Source organism: Chiloscyllium plagiosum, unplaced genomic scaffold (genome assembly GCF_037043375.1).
Source record: "Chiloscyllium plagiosum isolate Xiang-an unplaced genomic scaffold, Cpla_swu_hap1 HiC_scaffold_2, whole genome shotgun sequence".
In the NCBI taxonomy this organism is placed as follows: Eukaryota; Metazoa; Chordata; class Chondrichthyes; order Orectolobiformes; family Hemiscylliidae; genus Chiloscyllium; species Chiloscyllium plagiosum.
In genome coordinates, this window is record NW_028270140.1 from 61,272,185 (window position 1) to 61,289,157 (window position 16,973).

Sequence of the window (16,973 nt, forward strand, 5' to 3'; positions counted from 1 at the left end):
CATCAACAGCAATCTTTTGCGGTTGAAAGTGAGGCTGCGTAGCAGGACGTTGACCAGGTGAGCTGTCCAGGACAGCACAGTAGAGAAATAAGATTCCCTACAGTATGGAAACAGGCCTTTCGGCCCAACAAGTCCACACCGACCCTCTGAAGAGCAACCCGCCCAACCCCATTCCCCCACCCTATACTTACCCTTGACTAATGCACCTAACACTAAGGGCAACTTAGCATGGTCAATTCACCTGACCCACACATCTTTGGATTGTGGGAGGAAACTGGAGCACCGAGTGGAAACCCACACAGACACGGGAAGAATGTGCAAACTCCACACAGTCACCTGAGGCGGGAATCGAAACCAGGTCCCTGGTGCTGTAAACCAGTAGTGCTAACCACTGAGCCGCCCCAAATTATTATGTATTGTGTGATTGCACGAGCAATTTGTTTTTTTTCCATCAGTTAAAAACAATCTGTTTGCAATAAATAGCTGCTTTCTTACTAAAGACATCTGATAAGTTTTTTTGTTAACCTGAATTTGTCAGTTAGATAAATTGGGGACTTTGGATGGTTTGATTTTTTTCCATGAATGATGATTCCTGAAATAGTGCAGCTGGATTTCCTGTACACCACCTGAGTGAGTCATGATAGTACCTTCACATCACTTGGCCTACATGGCCACCAGGGAGAAGTAATTAGTCAATGAGACAATGCAGTAAATGGTGCAAAAGTTAACAATCTCTTAATGCATCTACCAGGATTTCATGTCCAAATTATATATAAAAAGGTGATAGCCATTAGGCTGACAGGAATCCTGATGAATCTATTTTTAACCCTTTCATAATTGGAAAACCTTACAGTGCGTCCCCATCACAAACTCTTTTTCTATATCAATCTTCCTGTATCACACCATTCTTTTCTTCCTGAATCAGTCTTTTTTTTCATCTCCCTTTCTCATCACATCTCTCTCCTTTCCTCCCTGATATCTTCGTACTATCCATTTACCTCTTACTCTCCACCTCCTTGTACCTTCTCCCCCGTATCACTCTCTTCTCCGTATCTGTCATTTTATTTCTCTCTTCGCCTCTCCTTTTTGTCTCTCTCCTCCCAGCCCCGTACCTCTTTCCCTATAACTCCTCTCTCTCCCTGCATCCCTCTATTGTTGAATTGCTCCCTCTCCCCCTGCATCTCTCTTCTTGAATCTCTCTCTCCTCCTGCATCCCTCTTCTTAAATCTCTCTCTGTCTCTGCATCCCTCTATTCTTGAATCTCTCCCTCTCCCCTGCATCTCTCTTCTTGAATCTCTCTCTCTCTGCATCCCTCTATTCTTGACTCTCTCCCTCTCCCCTGCATCTCTCTTCTTGAATCTCTCTCTCTCTGCATCCCTCTATTCTTGAATCTCTCTCTCTCTGCATCCCTCTATTCTTGAATGTCTCTCTCCCTCTGCATCCCTCTATTCTTGAATCTCTCCCTCTGCATCCCTCTATTCTTGAATGTCTCTCTCCCTCTGCATCCCTCTATTCTTGAATCTCTCCCTCTGCATCCCTCTATTCTTGAATGTCTCTCTCCCTCTGCATCCCTCTATTCTTGAATCTCTCCCTCTGCATCTCTCTATTCTTGAATCTCTCCCTCTGCATCTCTCTATTCTTGAATCTCTCCCTCTGCATCTCTCTATTCTTGAATGTCTCTCTCCCTCTGCATCCCTCTATTCTTGAATCTCTCCCTCTGCATCCCTCTATTCTTGAATCTCTCTCTCTCTCTCTCCTCCTGCACCTCTCTGTTCTTGAATCTCTCTCTCTCTCTGCATCCCTCTATTCTTGAATGTCTCTCTCCCTCTGCATCCCTCTATTCTTGAATCTCTCCCTCTGCATCCCTCTATTCTTGAATCTCTCTCTCTCTGCATCCCTCTATTCTTGAATGTCTCTCTCCCTCTGCATCCCTCTATTCTTGAATCTCTCCCTCTGCATCCCTCTATTCTTGAATCTCTCTCTCTCTCCTCCTGCACCTCTCTGTTCTTGAATCTCTCTCTCCCCTGCTGACGTCTATCCAGTTGCCTCTCCCCCTCCGCCGTTCTCAGTTATTTTTTTCGGCCGGTTTTCTCTCTGGTTCCAACGCCGGTCTCCCGGTGTCAGTCCATTTGACTTGCTCGGCTCTTCCAGGCGGTGCCGAGCCACCTCTCTCCTTGCCCTTTGACGTTGTTTAGGCTCCGCCGCTGAGCTCCTGCTGCAGGGCCGCCGCCTCCGCCGCCAGGTAAGAGCCGGGTTCCGGCTCGGAATCGCCACCTTCCCCGCGCCGGCAATAACCGGGGGCCGGGGATTGGGGCCGGGGGCCGCCAGGCCCATCTGGGCTGCAGTTCAAATCAAAGCCGGGAATAGGCCTTCAGCTGGGATCCCGTTATCCAGAACAGGTCAGGGATGTCTTCCAGGAGTGAGTGAGTGAAAAGGGGAGGAGAGAAAGAAAGAGACCAGCAGAGATCATGGAAGGATAGAGGACAGAGAGAGGGAGAATGAGGTGAAGAAACAGACGAGGGACGTGGTAATGGGAAAATTGAAGATTTCAATGGAAGAATTGAGAATAAGGAATAAATTAAGGAAGAAACAAACAGGCAAAGGGATCGAGAAATAGCAGAAAGTAAAGAAAAACGTACCGCAACGGGGAAGTTAGAGACAAAACTCAAAGAGATAACTGAAAAACTGTAATTCAATAGAATGGATGGGAAGGGGAGTAAATAAGACATCAAAAAGAAACAGGAAACAAAAGAAACATATAACATGACAGATGTGTAAACAAAACAGAACGAGGCAATCAGGGAAAAGGAAAACATAGAGGTGGACGAACAGAAACAGAGAAGTAGAAACAAATAACGAGGTGAAGACAAAGTGTGAAAAAATAAAGGCCAAATTTGGTGAGAAATGAAGACAGCAAGATATGGTCAATAAATAGTGATCTTGATGGAGACAAATTAATAAGAAGAGGATAACACAGTTGAGTGAATTTCAGGGAAGCAGAATGCCCACAATAGGAGTCACAGAAAGATAGACAGGGTAATGAAATTAAGAGAAGAATGGTGGATGGTGATCACCTAAGGACAAAATTCAGAATGAAAGCTGTAAAACAAAACAAAAATGCAAAGAAGAAATGAACTTGAGAAAAAAAAGAAAATTTGGAAGAGTGAGACACAGACACAAGTGTAAGAAGATGTGGAAAGAGGGAAATATAGGATATCTGGAAGATGTGAAGAAGTACAGACAAGTAAGAAGCAGACTGAGAGGGTAGGTGCATAGTAGGAGAGCTAGACAGAAATTAGGAAAGGAGGAGTGCATTTAAGTCGTCATTGGACAGGCATATGGATGTACATGGAATAGTGTAGGTGGGATGGGCTTCAGATTAGTATGACAGGGCGGCACAACATCAAGGGCCGAAGGGCCTGTACTGCGCTGTAATGTTCTATGTTAATGAATATCAAAGAAATAGGGGATGGATGAATGAATATAAGAAAGAGGGATTAGATTAGTGAAGGAATTTGGAAAATAAAACCAACTTGCATGTGGAGAGAAAGGACTTGAGACAATTGGAGATAAACATAGATATATGGTAGAGAGAGACAGGGAGCATAAAAAGAGAAAAACACAAAGTGGATGTCGATGGGAGGTTGGGGGAGAAAAAGAGAAAGGGACAGGCAAACACAGTATGCTATGTATTAAGTACATACTGGTTCAGTCACAAGGGATACATTTGATAAAGTCAGTCTTTTGTAGATTCCCTACAGCATGGAAGCAGGCCATTTGTCCCATCGAGTCAACAACAACCCTCCGAAGAGTATCCCACCCGGAACCATCCCCCTACCCTATCCCTGTAACCTTGCATTTCCCATGGCCAATTCATGTAGGAGAAAGTAAGGACTGCAGATGCTGGAGATGAGAGTAGAGAGTGTGGTGCTAGAAAAGCACAGCTGGTCAGGCAGCATCCGGCCTGACTGGCTGTAATTCACTTAGCCTACACACCCCTGGACATTATGAGCAATTTGGCATGGCCTATCCACCTAACCTACACATTTTTCAATTGTGGGAGGAAACCGGAGTACCTGGAGGAATCCCACACAGACAGTTGTCCAAGGTTGGAATCGAACCTGAATCACTGGCACTGTGAGGCACTGAGCTACCCTGTTGCCATATGCTGATTTAGGCTTTTTTTTATTTATAAGGAAATTTGAGGTTATATGAGGACGTTGGCAGATATTAAAGGGGAGTTAAGGCCAGAATCTTTCAGCCATGATGGTACTGAGAGGTGAAGCAGGATTCAGAAACCAGATGGACTACTTTTTTTTAATGTTCATTTTCTGTGGAGAGTATGGAAACAGGAGGGTATGTATTAAGCTAGGTGGCTAGGGTAAGCTAGGATCTTTAGAGATAAACAGTTTGGAGAAATTGCTTGCATGAGAAGATGCTGTGGGGATGACAAAAGTGTGGATTAGGATCTTGCAGAGGGAATAATTCCTTTCAAATGCTGAGAGCCAAGTGAATGTGCATGTTTGATTGTGTTATTTACTGGAGGTAACACAAGTGGTGGAGGATAATCCAATGAATGTGGAGATTGAAGGATAAAAGATATTGAAATATGGATAAAATGACAAAGATTGAAATAGAAATGTAGTTCACTCAGTTTTGCATTTGGTGATATTTCTTTGTTAATTTATTGATTCTTTTCACACTAACAGTTTTTACTTTAAAGATATTTCTATATTTACATATTTGTAAGATGGTTCTAAATTAATCTCTACAGAATAATAAACTGATGATAAAGAGGTGAAAGGAACATTTAAATTTTTTAAAGCTTGAGCAGATTTTGTTGTGACCAGAAATATGAAAGAGAAAATTGAGAAATATGCTGTTCATAACCAGCAGATCGCTGAAATCATTTTGTAGCCAGTGAAGTACTTTTGAAGTGCAATCACTGTCGTAAAGAAGGAAATAAACCATTTGTACATGGCAAGCTCCCACAAACAATTGTCCAGGAAATAGGGCTAACTACCCTGCACGTTTACGCTGAAGGATCTTTTATATCCACCTGAGAGTACAGATGTGACAGATTTCACCAAGAGATTTAAGAATAGCTTTTCCCCTGCTGTTATCAGACTTACAAATAGATTTCTCATATATTAGTGTTGAACTTTCTCAGCACATACTCGGTAGCTATAACATTATATTCTACGTTCTGTTCTAAAGCCGTGATGTACTTATGTAAGGTATTGATTTGTCTGGTTAGCACGGAAAACAATATTTTACACTGTATCTTGGCACATGTGATACTTATAAATCAAACCAAATCAAAGATGTAACCTCAGTTTGACATCATATCCAAAAACCAAATCTCTCTCAGTGCAGCACTGCCTCAGTTTTTTCTTAATTCATGCTTGGCATTTGGGTATCATGGGCTGGCTAGCATTTGGGTATCATGGGCTGGCCAGCACTTATTGCCAGTCCTTGATTGCTCTTGAGAAGGTGATGGTGAGCTGCCTTCTTGAATTGATGCAATCCACCTGCTGTGGGTCTACTCACAACACCATTAGGGAGGGAATTACTTGTTGCTGTGTTCCTAGCCTCTGACCTGCTCTTGTAGCCACTTTTTTTTTTGCTTTTGGTGTACAGATCTTTATTCAATTTCCACCCCAAGAAGAAAGGAAAGACCCAAGTAGTCAGTGACAAGCAGTGCCGTTCACATCAAAGGGCACTGCTGTGTGATCAAGCACTGAAGGGGAGAGCAGGGATTAAATCAAAATAGAGTTGGAGAGGGAAATAATACAGGGCAAAAGTGAGGACTGCAGATGCTGGAGATCAGAGTCAAGGTTAGAATGGTGCTGGAAAAGCACAGCAGGTCAGGCAGCATCCGAGGAGCAGGAAAATCGGCGTTTCGGGCAAAAGCCTTTCATCAAGAATCCTGATGAAGGGCTTTTGCCTGAAATGTCAATTTTCCTGCTCCTCGGATGCTGCCTGATCTGCTGTGCTTTTCTAGCACCACTCTAATCTAGGGGGAAATAATACAATCCACTCGCTGCGGTGCCCATCTCTCCCTGAACAGCTCAAGGGTGTTTGTGGACACCGCGTGCTCCCTCTCTAGAGAGACCCGGGCTCTAACATAACTGCAGAAGAGGGGCAGGCTGTTGTCCCTAACGACCCCCTCCACGGCCCGCTACCTCGACCTGTTTATGGCCAATTCCTGAAGAAGGGCTTATGCCCGAAACGTCGATTCTCCTGTTCCCTGGATGCTGCCTGACCTGATGCGCTTTTCCAGCAACACATTTTCAGCTCTGATCTCCAGCATCTGCAGTCCTCACTTTCTCCTTATGGCCAGTTTGGCCAGGCACAAGAGCAGACCCACGAGGAGGTCTTCAGACCTGCCCTCCCCCCTCTGCACCAGATGCCCGAAGATCAGGAGCATGGGAAGCCACTTTTTCTTTAATGTGATGAGTCCATTTGAGTTTCTGGTCAATGGTAACCCCCAAAATCTTGATAGTGGGAGATTCAGTGATGGTAACACCATTGAATATCAAGGGACGGTGGTTAGATTGGTTTTATTGGTGATGGTCATAGCCTGGCAATTGTGTGGCGTGAATGTTACTAGTACAAGCTTGAATACTGTCCAGATCCTATTTCATTTGAACATGGACTGCTTCAGTATCTTAGAAGTTGTGAATGGTGCTGAACATTATACAATCATCAGCAAATATCCCAACATCTGACTGTTAAATAGAGGGAATGTCTTTATGAAACAGCTGAAGATTGTTGGGCATAGGACACTACACTGAGGAACTCCTGCAGAGATGTCCTGGAGCTGAGATGATTGACCTCCAGCAACCATGACTATATGACAGGTGTGACTCCAACTAGCAGAGTCACCCCAGTACCCATTGATTCCAGTTTTGCTAGGGCTCCTTGATGCCACACTCAGTTGAATGCAGCCTTGATGTCAAAGGCTGTCATTCTCACCTGACTTCTGGAATTTAGCTCTTTTCTTCATGTGTGAACCAAAGCAGAAATGAGGTCAGGAGGTGAGTGTCTCTAGTGGAACCCAGCAGGTTATTCTGAGCAAGTGCAGCTGGATAGCGCTGTTGATGACTCCCTCCATCAATTTACTAATGAAGAAGAGTAGAGTGATGGGGAGGTATTTGGCTGCATTGGATTTGTCCTGATTTTTATGTCCAGCAGAATCGCCAAGCAGAGACTGATAGCCAAGTTCCATACCTATGAAGGTAGCCTCAACCATGATCTTGGGATCATGTTGTATTGCATGTGACCCCACCACACTGTTCCATATCGTAAAAACTGCTTTACTGTCCTGTTTTTAAACTTCTATACTGTTGTTTTGACACCATCATTTTGATAAATTGTTATGATCTGTCTAGCTTCATTAATTTATCCAGTTTTGAATTACTTTGCTTAGATGCTTGGCTTGCGACTCTTAGACCTACCATGTTATTTCCAGTCATTTAATTTGTCTCCAGTACCATCTTATTTTTAATTTTTTTGTAACTCTCTCTCTACCTCATTTAATTAGATTATAGGTCATCCTTTCCCTGGGTATTCAGCTGTTGACACTTTACTGACCGTCTAACACTCTTGGACACCTGCAGAGCTTATTCTGACACTCCACGCACAGCACTTGTATGATCTTTTGCTTTATCTGCCTATAAACCCTGTGCCTGTTTGCTCTTCTCTCTCACTGAACCTGTTGAAGGGGCTGTGCTCTGAAAGCTTGTGATTTCAAGTAAACCTGTTAGACTATAACCTGGTGTCATGTGACTTCTGATTTTATATATGAGACATATCTGGGAATTTTCCAAATTGTTGGCTGGATGTTGGTCTTGTAACTGTATTGACAACGTTCTTGGAGAGTGGCAAGCTCTGGAGCGCAAGCCTTCAACACTGGTGATGGAATGTTGTCAGGGTCTATACCCTTTGTAATATATAGTGCCTCCAATCGTTTCTTGATATGATGTGGAGTGAATCAAGTTTGCTGAAGACTGGTGTCAGTAATGCAGGGGCTATTGGATGTGGCCCAGGTGGATCATCCACTTGGCACTTCTGGCTGAAGATTGCTGTGAATGGTTCAGCCTCCTCTTTTGCGCTTCTGTGTTGGACTTCTCAATCATTGAGGATGGGGCTCCTCCTTCAGTGAGTTGTTTAATTGTCCACCACCATTCAGGACTGTAGGGCTTACGTCTGATCTGTTGGTTGTGGACTTGCTTAACTCTGGCTTTCACTTGCTGCTTCTGTTGTTTGGCATGCATGTTTGGTAGCTTCACCAGGTTAACATCTCATTTTAGGGTATGTCTGGTGCTGCTCCTGGTATGCCCTCATGCACACTTGAACTAGGGTTGATTCTCTGGCTTGGGGGTAATGTTTGAGTGAGGGATATGTTAGGCCATAGAGTTGCAGAATGTGCTGGAGTACAATTCTGCTTTTGATGGCCCACTGTACCTCATGAATGCCCCAGTTTTGTGTTGCCAGGTTTACTTGAAGTCTGTCCCATTTAGCACAACATGATGGAAGTTGTTCGCAGGACTTCTTTTCCACAAGGATTGTGCAGTGGTCACTCTTACCAGTACTGTCATGGACAGCTGAAACTGCAGCTGACAAATTGGTAAGGATGAGGTTCAGATTTTTCGCTCTTGTTATTTGCTTCCCCACCTGCTGCAAAATAGTCTAGCAGCTATGTTCTTTCAGACCTGACCAGCTTGATCAGAAGTGCTGCCAAGCCACTTTTGGAGTGAACATTGAAATTCCCCATCCAGACTACATTTTGCATCCTTGCCACACTCAGCAGCATCCTCCGAATGTTCAATGTGGAGAGTACCTATTCATCAGCAGAGAGTGCACGGTATGTGATAATCAGCAGAGGTGTTTTTGCACATGCTTAACTTGAAGCTGTGACACTTCATGGGTCTGGAGTCAATGTTGAGGAGTCCCAGGGCAACTCCCTCCTGACTGGATACCACTGTGCCTCAACCTCTGCCAGGACTGTCCTGATGATGGGAAAGACGTATACAGGGATGGTGATAGTAGTGTCTAGGACATTGTTGCGCTCATGGAATCATACTTCACAGACAATGTCAGGCTGTTGCTTGACTCGTCTATAAGACAGCTGTCCCAAATTTGACACTTGATCCCAGATGTTAGTAAAGAGGAATTTGCAGGGTCAACAGGGCTGTTTCTGCCATTGTCTTTTCCGGTGTCTAGGCCAATGCCAGGTGGTCTGTCTGGTTTCATTTCTTTGAGAGTTCATAGTGATTGATACACTAAGTAACTTCCTATTTCAGAGAGCAGTTGAGAGCCAGCCACATTGCTGTTCATCTGGAGTCTCAAGTCCGTGAATGACATTTTCTGATACTTGATAATTTCATGGTTTGTGAAGGTTTGTAGCTCAGGTTGAGGTTTAGGGTGTAGGTTTGCTTGCTGAGCTATAGGTTTGATATCCAGACGTTTCATTACCTGGCTAGGTAATATCATCAGTGGCGAACTCCAAGTGACCTCCATTTGGAGGTCGCCACTGATGATGTTACCTAGCCAGGTAATGAAACGTCTGGATATCAAACCTACACCCTAATAATTTCATGATCATTAATAAATTTTTAGTTCCTGATATTTTTTATTGAATTCAAATTACACCATCTGTCTTGGTGGGATTCAAACACGAATCTCCAGAATATTCGTGAAGATTTTGGATGAATAGTCTAAAGAAAATACCAATAGGCCATCATCTCCACCATTTCTGTGCTCAAGACCTGAGGTGGGACATAAACCATTCGATTCTGAGGCAAGATTGCTACTGACTGAGCTGATGCTTTGGAAATTCTAAGCTGGATTTTTGTCAGTTCTCTTTAACTCATTAAACTCAAGATGAAGTAATCTGTATCTGTGCTGAGCACCTTCGATCTGTACGCAGTCAGGTTCCGGACCTTCCCGTGGCTTGCCACTTCAACACACAATCCTGCTCCCGTGCCCACATGTCTGTCCTTGGCCTGCTGCAATGTTCCAGTGAAGCTCAATGCAAACTGGAGGAACAGCATCTCATCTTCGACTAGGCACGTTACAGCCTGACGGTCTCAACATTGAATGCAACAACTTCAGATGATTATCCCATCGCGACCCCTCTGTTTTCATTCTGCTCCGTAATTTTATTTCATTTATTTTATTTATCTTTTTTAAATATTTTTTTCACTATTCTGTACCTCTTATTTCTTGATTGTCTGTCTCTCTTCCTCTCGTTTCCCCACTCTCTCATCACCTTTTTCCTCTCCTCTTTCCCCTTTGCTACCCTTCTCCCTTGTTTTCCATTTTGTCTCTGCTTCACCCCCATCCCCCACCCCCCACATATTTTATCACATAACACTGGCTTCAGCCTTGGTCATTCACAGCTCCTAATCTCTGTATAATCTCTCCATGCACTGTCATTATCATCTCTTTATTGCTACCTTTGCTTCTGGAGCCATGACTCACCTTCTCTCAGCCAAGTATAAATACCTCCCTATTTCTCCCTTTTTTTAGCTTTGACAAAGGGTCAGTTAGATTTGAAACGTCAGCTCTTTTCTCTCCTTACAGATGCTGCCAGACCTGCTGAGATTTTCCAGCATTTTCTCTTTTGGTGATCTGTATTATTCATTTATTGGGGATTTAAGTTCACAGAAGTGGCAAGTAATACAGACAAGGTATCTAAAGGTATACAAAATCCTCTGACTAATTTTCTTGCACTAGAAATGCATTTTAATCATAAAATATCAAGGTCTGCTATTTTGAGATATTATGTGTTGTATCCCAAACTAACTAGGATTTAAACATACTGTAAAATGCATAGTTTATAATATAACATCAGAAAATGTCAAATCTAATCAGTAGGACTGGCAGCATCTGTGGCTACAGAAACAGAGTTAAGTTTACAGATTGGTGGTCATTTATCAAAAATCGATCATGCTGAGATGTTTATGTCAAATCGCTCCAAAGAGGCTACCAAATCTCCTGAACTTTTCCAGCCTTTTCTGCTTTTATTTCAGACTTCCAGATCTGCTGAAATTTGCTTGTGCATTAGTTATTTTTTATAATATGTCCATTGTATTCATATTGGAAAGAAAGTAGCTTGAAATGCTATTTCATGTTTACCATAAAACTTTATAACTGGAGGGTTTATTAATATTCTATTTTTAGCAACTAGGGAATGATTGGTTTGAAATTAGACCAGACCGGATTCCACCAGAGCATGGAATTAAACATATCGTGTGCATCTTAGTTAGCTGGCAATACCATTTTGGAATCTGCCGCACTATTTTAGCAAATGAAATGATCTATGATATCCTAACAAGAAGTGCTAAGAGTATTATATTACAATGAATGTTCATAGGATAATAGAATGGTTATAGCATGGAAGGAGGCCATTCGATCCATTATTTTTGTGCCAGCATTCTGCAAGAACATTTCAGTTCAACCCATCTATTTGCACTTTCCCCATAATAATGTTGAAGTCATTGAAAAAAGTATATTAAAGCGGTATAGCCAAGTCTGTTCTCTTCTGTTCGCTCAATGGCATCATATTAGCACAGTTTTCTGATCCTGATACCTGACAAAACATACCAATGACTCCCTCTCCAAATAGACCATTGCATTTTATGTGGATTGTGCAGTACAACAAAACTCATTCAGATAAGTTATTTGTTAAGAATAGAAATGTTCATAGTACACTTCCAATTTTCTGAGCACTTAATTTTAAATATAAATTATTATTTTTACCAGCCTTCCATTTGTTCAGAATTGGATCGCATGTGGTTAATGAAAACTGTTTTACTTGTGTTACAAGGCTAGCCAAATCAGGACTTAATTGAGGGGATGCTCCAAGGAGATGCTGTGAACTGCTATCTATGGAGTTCTTTGTCAAAAATTGTAATTTCTTACTATAAATAAATCAAGCTCAGTTTTGTGAACTGGTCACATTGGAGAAGGATGGCCAACAGATTTAAGGTCTTTTGCAGACTTTCTACAACTAGTGTATTGATATATATTGATGTGTCCTTTTTGAGTGCAGATGGCTTCCTTCTATTTCTGCTGAAATTACCATTGTCAATTAGCGATTATAGTTTGTGGAATTTTTATTAATAAATAATTAGATTTAAAACTCTTATTCCAGGCATGAGAATTAGTCATGTGTTTTTTTTGAAGTACACAATTTAATGAACCAGTTTTCTGGAAACACATTATGTAATAAATATCTTTCCAATGGCTTCACATTTTGGTATGCTTTGTTCATATTAGTTCACATGTAAGTGAGGGAATGTAGTGGTCTGAAGCCAGGCTTTCAGTGGTGTCTTTAACTGGCTACTGTGTATGTTGGATTGACTCATCTCTGATCAAAATAATAATTAAACAGTTACATATGATATGACTAATTCTAAATATTCTTTTGTATTCTCTATGACTATTTTTTGCTTGATCAATCTGTGCCATATGTAAACTTTATCCAATCCAAAATGAGACTGTGCACATCACGCGCACAAAAACACCCTTGGTGGGAAGGATTGAGGAAAACCCAAAGGCATTCTACACTTACGTGAGGAATAAGAGGAATGATCAGAGAGAGGGTAGGGCTGATCAGGAATAGTGGAGGGAATTTGCGCCTGCAGTCTGAAGAGGTAGAGGAGGCTTTGAATGAGTTTTTTTTGCTTCAGTATTCATGAGAGAGAGGGACCTTGTTGATGGTGAGAATACCATGGACCGGATTAATATTAAGAAAGTGGATGTGCTTTCTGGGAAGCATCAAGATAGATAGAGTCCCCAGGGCCAGACCAGATATACCTAAAGTTTCTACAGGAAGTGAGGAATGAGATTGCTGAGCCTCTAGTAATGATCTTTGCATTTTCCCTCTCCACTGGAGTAGTACCGGATGATTGGAAGGAGGAGCATGTTGTTCCTCTTGTTCAAGAAAGGGAATAGGGAAATCCCTGGGAATTACAGACCAGTCAGTCTTATGTCTGTGGTAAGCAAGGTACTGGAAAGGATTCTGAGAGAAAGTGTTTGTGTGTATTTGTGAAAACATAGTTTGATTAAAGATACTCAGTATGACTTTGTGAGGGGCAGGTCATGCCTCACAAGCCTTATTGAGTTCTTTGTGGATGTGACAAGACAAGCTGATGAATGTCGAGCAGTGGATGTGGTGTATATGGGTTTTAGTAAGGCATTTGAGAAGGTTGGCCACAGTAGGCTCATTCAGAAAGTTAGGAGATATGGGATATAGGGAAATGTGGCTGTCTTGGTACTGAATTGGCTGGCCAAAAGAAGTACACCAGTCGTAATGGATGGAAAGTATTCGGCCTGGAGGTTGGCGACCTGTGGTGTCCCGCAGGAATCTGTTCTTGGACCTCTGCTTTTTGTAGTTTTTATAAATGACTTGGATGAAGAAGCAGAAGAGTGAGCTACGAAGTTTGCTGATGACAAAGATTGGTGGTGTTGTACATAGTGTCGAGGGCTGTTGTAAGCTACAACAAGGCATTGACAGGATGCAATGTTTCAATATTGCAAAAGCAGCACTTTAATAAGCTCATAATTCTTAATGTCAAGTAGATATATCTCTATTTCCACAGGAAATACTTTATGCTTGCAGGAAGTTCATAAAGTATACAACTGAGGTCTCTCTTACTCATGGAAAATTAGATAATGTACTGCAATGAAAAGACCGGAATAAACACAGCGCACATGTAATGTATTATTATATTTTCAGGAAAAGCTTTGCTCTTTTAGTCTTAAATTCTAACTGCCATTTAGGAATAGTCCATAGCACAATTGCTCAAAGTTTGACCAGGAAACCTGGAAAATTGAAAAGTACCTTTAAGTCCTAAGTAGAATTTCAACCATATCTAAGTCTTAAGTCATTTAATTCCACATTTGTAAAATTCTCACTGTTGAGCCCACTTAGAGGAAACTGACAGAGTATCAAATAAACATTTCCTCCAACCCTTACCTTTAAAACAATCAGAACAATCTTCCTTTTAACTCTTTACAGTTCAGATAGTAGCAACACTGCAATACAAATAGCTGTAACATGCAAATATGCTAGATTTCTCATTTATGTACTGGCAAATGTCTTTGCTGCTGCAATGCAAAGTCAGTTAATGTATTGGCATTGGATGCAATACCATGAACTGCATGCTGTATAAGAATGCTGTTAGAATCACAGATTAATTACAGTCCATTGCGGCAACTCTCCAAATGAATATTTTCCCTTGTGCCATTTGCCTGCCATGTTCCTGTAACCCTACAAAGAATGTTCCTTTTCAAATAACCATTTAATTCCCTTTTGGAATGCCTTGATTAAACTTGTCTCCAGCACAATCTCAGGAAATGAATGTCAGATCCTAATCACTTGCTGTGAAAATGTTTCTTCTTATGTCACTTCTGCTTTTAATAATTACTTTTAAGTCTATACCCTCTCACTTTCCATCCTTTCATGAGTGGGGACATTATCAACCTGTACTCCATTTAGACCTCTCATGAACATTGAGCATAGGAATGGCCCTTTGGCCCATGCTGCTGTGCCAAACATGATGCCCACTTAAACTGATCCCTTCTGCATGCCTTTGGTTCGTATCTCACCATTCCTTGTGTATTCACGTGCTTAACTAAAGGCCCTTCAAATGCTCCTAATTGTACCTGCCTCCACCACCATCCTGGCAGCGGTTTCCAGATGTTACCACTCTCTGTGTAAACAACTTGCCCCTCACTGCTCCTTTCAACTTTGCCCCCTCAACTTAAATGCATGCTCCCTGGTATGAGATGTTTCAACTCTGGGAAAAAGATTCTGACTGTCAATCCTATCTATGCATCTCATTTTGATAGACTTCTATCAAATTTCCCCTCAGCCTCCATTGCTCAACAGAAGACAACCCAAGTTTTTATAACCTTTCCTTATACGTCATACCCTCTAATCCAGGCAGCATCCTGATAAACCTCTTCTGCACCCTCTCTGAAGCCTCCACATCCTTCCTGTAATATTGCGACCAGAAATGAATGCAATACTCTAAGTGTGGCCTAACCAAAGTCTTATAAAGTTGGAACAGGGTATGCTGTCTTTTGTACTCAGTTTCCCAACTAATAAAGGCAAGCATGCAATATACCTTCTTTACCACCCTATCTACTTGAGTGGCCAGTTTCAGGGAGCAATGGACATGAACCCCAAGATCCTTCTGTAAATTAATGCTGTTCAGGGTCCTACCACTAACTTTTCCTTTCCATTTGATCTCCCAAGCGCAGCACCTCACACTTACCTGAATTAAACTCCATCTGCCATTTCTCTGCCCATATCTGCAACTGATCTATATCCTGCTGTATACTTTGACAACCTTCTGCAGTATCCACAACTCCACTGATCTTTGTACCATTTGCAAACTTACTAACCCACCAGTAATGATCAGCAAGGCCAACAGGATACATGTAGAATCCGACGTTGGAGTAACTTAAAGTTACTTCTTGTTGATTCCTACCACGGACATCAAAATTATGTTGTCCTTCTCTGAGTGACAACAGGACATGCATAGACGAAGATACAGTGGAGATACTTGGACCACTATAAAACACAATTAGTTTATTAAGTACTAAAATAACATACACTTCTAAATACTAGAGATATCTTAATCTCTGTCTTTCATTACTCTGATTTCTGTTATTACCTGTGAGAGTTTGCAGCTGGCCAAGCTGATGTCTTCACGATGCCTTCTGACAAAGGGTACTTCTTGCAATGTTAAACTTCAAAGTAATGCTGAACAAAAAGATGTCTTCATGGCCTTTATACTCAAGTCTCTGTGCCAGATAAATGTCTTATTTGGAATTATCCGTGCACATGACCAATCCCGAATATATTGGTCAATTGTATGCCTTATTTGGACTTATCCATGCATATAAGCAATCCCAAGTATTTTGTCCAAATATATGCCCAACTTGGTACATCCTGCAGTTACTGATTTTCTGCAGTTTTAACTCTTAGCAGACCTGACTGACTCCGTCTAATTTCATTCACATAAAAGCCCATTGTTAAGTCTGTTATCAGTTCCTGTTGTCTTCAGCCTTATCCAATATGGTGGTGAGCTACCTTGAACCACTGCAGTTCACGTGGTATAGGTAGACCCACAATGCATTTAGGAAGGGAATTACAGGATTTTGACTCAACAACACTGAAGGAGTGGCAATAATTGTCTTGCAGGGGAGTTTGGAGGTGTCATCTGTTGCTCTTGTCCTTCTGGATGAAAATTGTCATGAGTTAGGAAGGTGCTATCTAAGCTTTGGTGAATTTCTGCAGTGCATCTTGTAGATGGTATACACTGCTGCTACTGAGCATCAGTGCTGGAGTAAGTGGATGGTGCCAAACAAGTGGGCTGCTTTGTCCTAGATGGTGATGAGCTTCTTGAGTGTTGTTCGAGCTGCAGTCATCTAGTCAAGTTGAAGAATATGCCATCATGTACTTTGCACTTTGTAGACGGTAGGCAGGATTTGGTAAGTAAGAAGGTGAGTTATTCACTGCAGAATTCCTAGCCCCTGATCTGCTTTTGTAGCCACTGTATTCACGTGCCTAGTACAGTTCATTTTCTGGCCACGGGACAAAATATATCTGACAACAGCTTCCAAATGATGCCCATTTTTTTGTATTTTAAAATCTGACCAAGAAGAATCATTTACCCTGTGATGTGTCAGATACAAATAAAACACAACATAAATTTCTGAGCTGTAGTTCTCCATCTCCTAATAAGTCTTTCTTTTGTTGTCACTCCTTCAAGAACAACCACTCCCTTCAAACTAAAAACAGAATCTATCTTATCAGAATTAAAAGATTTCAACCAGACAAACCCTGCTTGTGATGACCTGAAAGTTAATGCCTCACCACTTGGGAAGCATCAACAGGACTGTGAATCATAAGAGCTTTCCAAGAAACTGTGCTGACACTGTCATGCCAA

At 41.8% G+C, this 16,973-nt stretch overlaps 1 protein-coding gene across 16 annotated transcripts in view; it reads left to right on the forward strand.

Moving 5' to 3' along the window:
• The first annotated feature begins 1,856 nt into the window (after positions 1–1,856).
• Positions 1,857–16,973, forward strand: part of LOC122561800 (guanine nucleotide-binding protein G(I)/G(S)/G(O) subunit gamma-7) — a 314,848-nt gene continuing 299,731 nt past the window's right edge. For 5 of the 16 annotated variants that reach the window (XM_087997096.1, XM_087997100.1, XM_043713990.2 and 2 more), the window contains exon 1: positions 1,906–2,242. The gene's annotated coding sequence lies outside the window, so the exon portion shown is untranslated. Of the gene's footprint in view, positions 2,243–16,973 lie in introns of all 16 variants that reach the window. The other 11 variants (XM_087997128.1, XM_087997134.1, XM_087997116.1 and 8 more) reach the window with 6 other exon arrangements.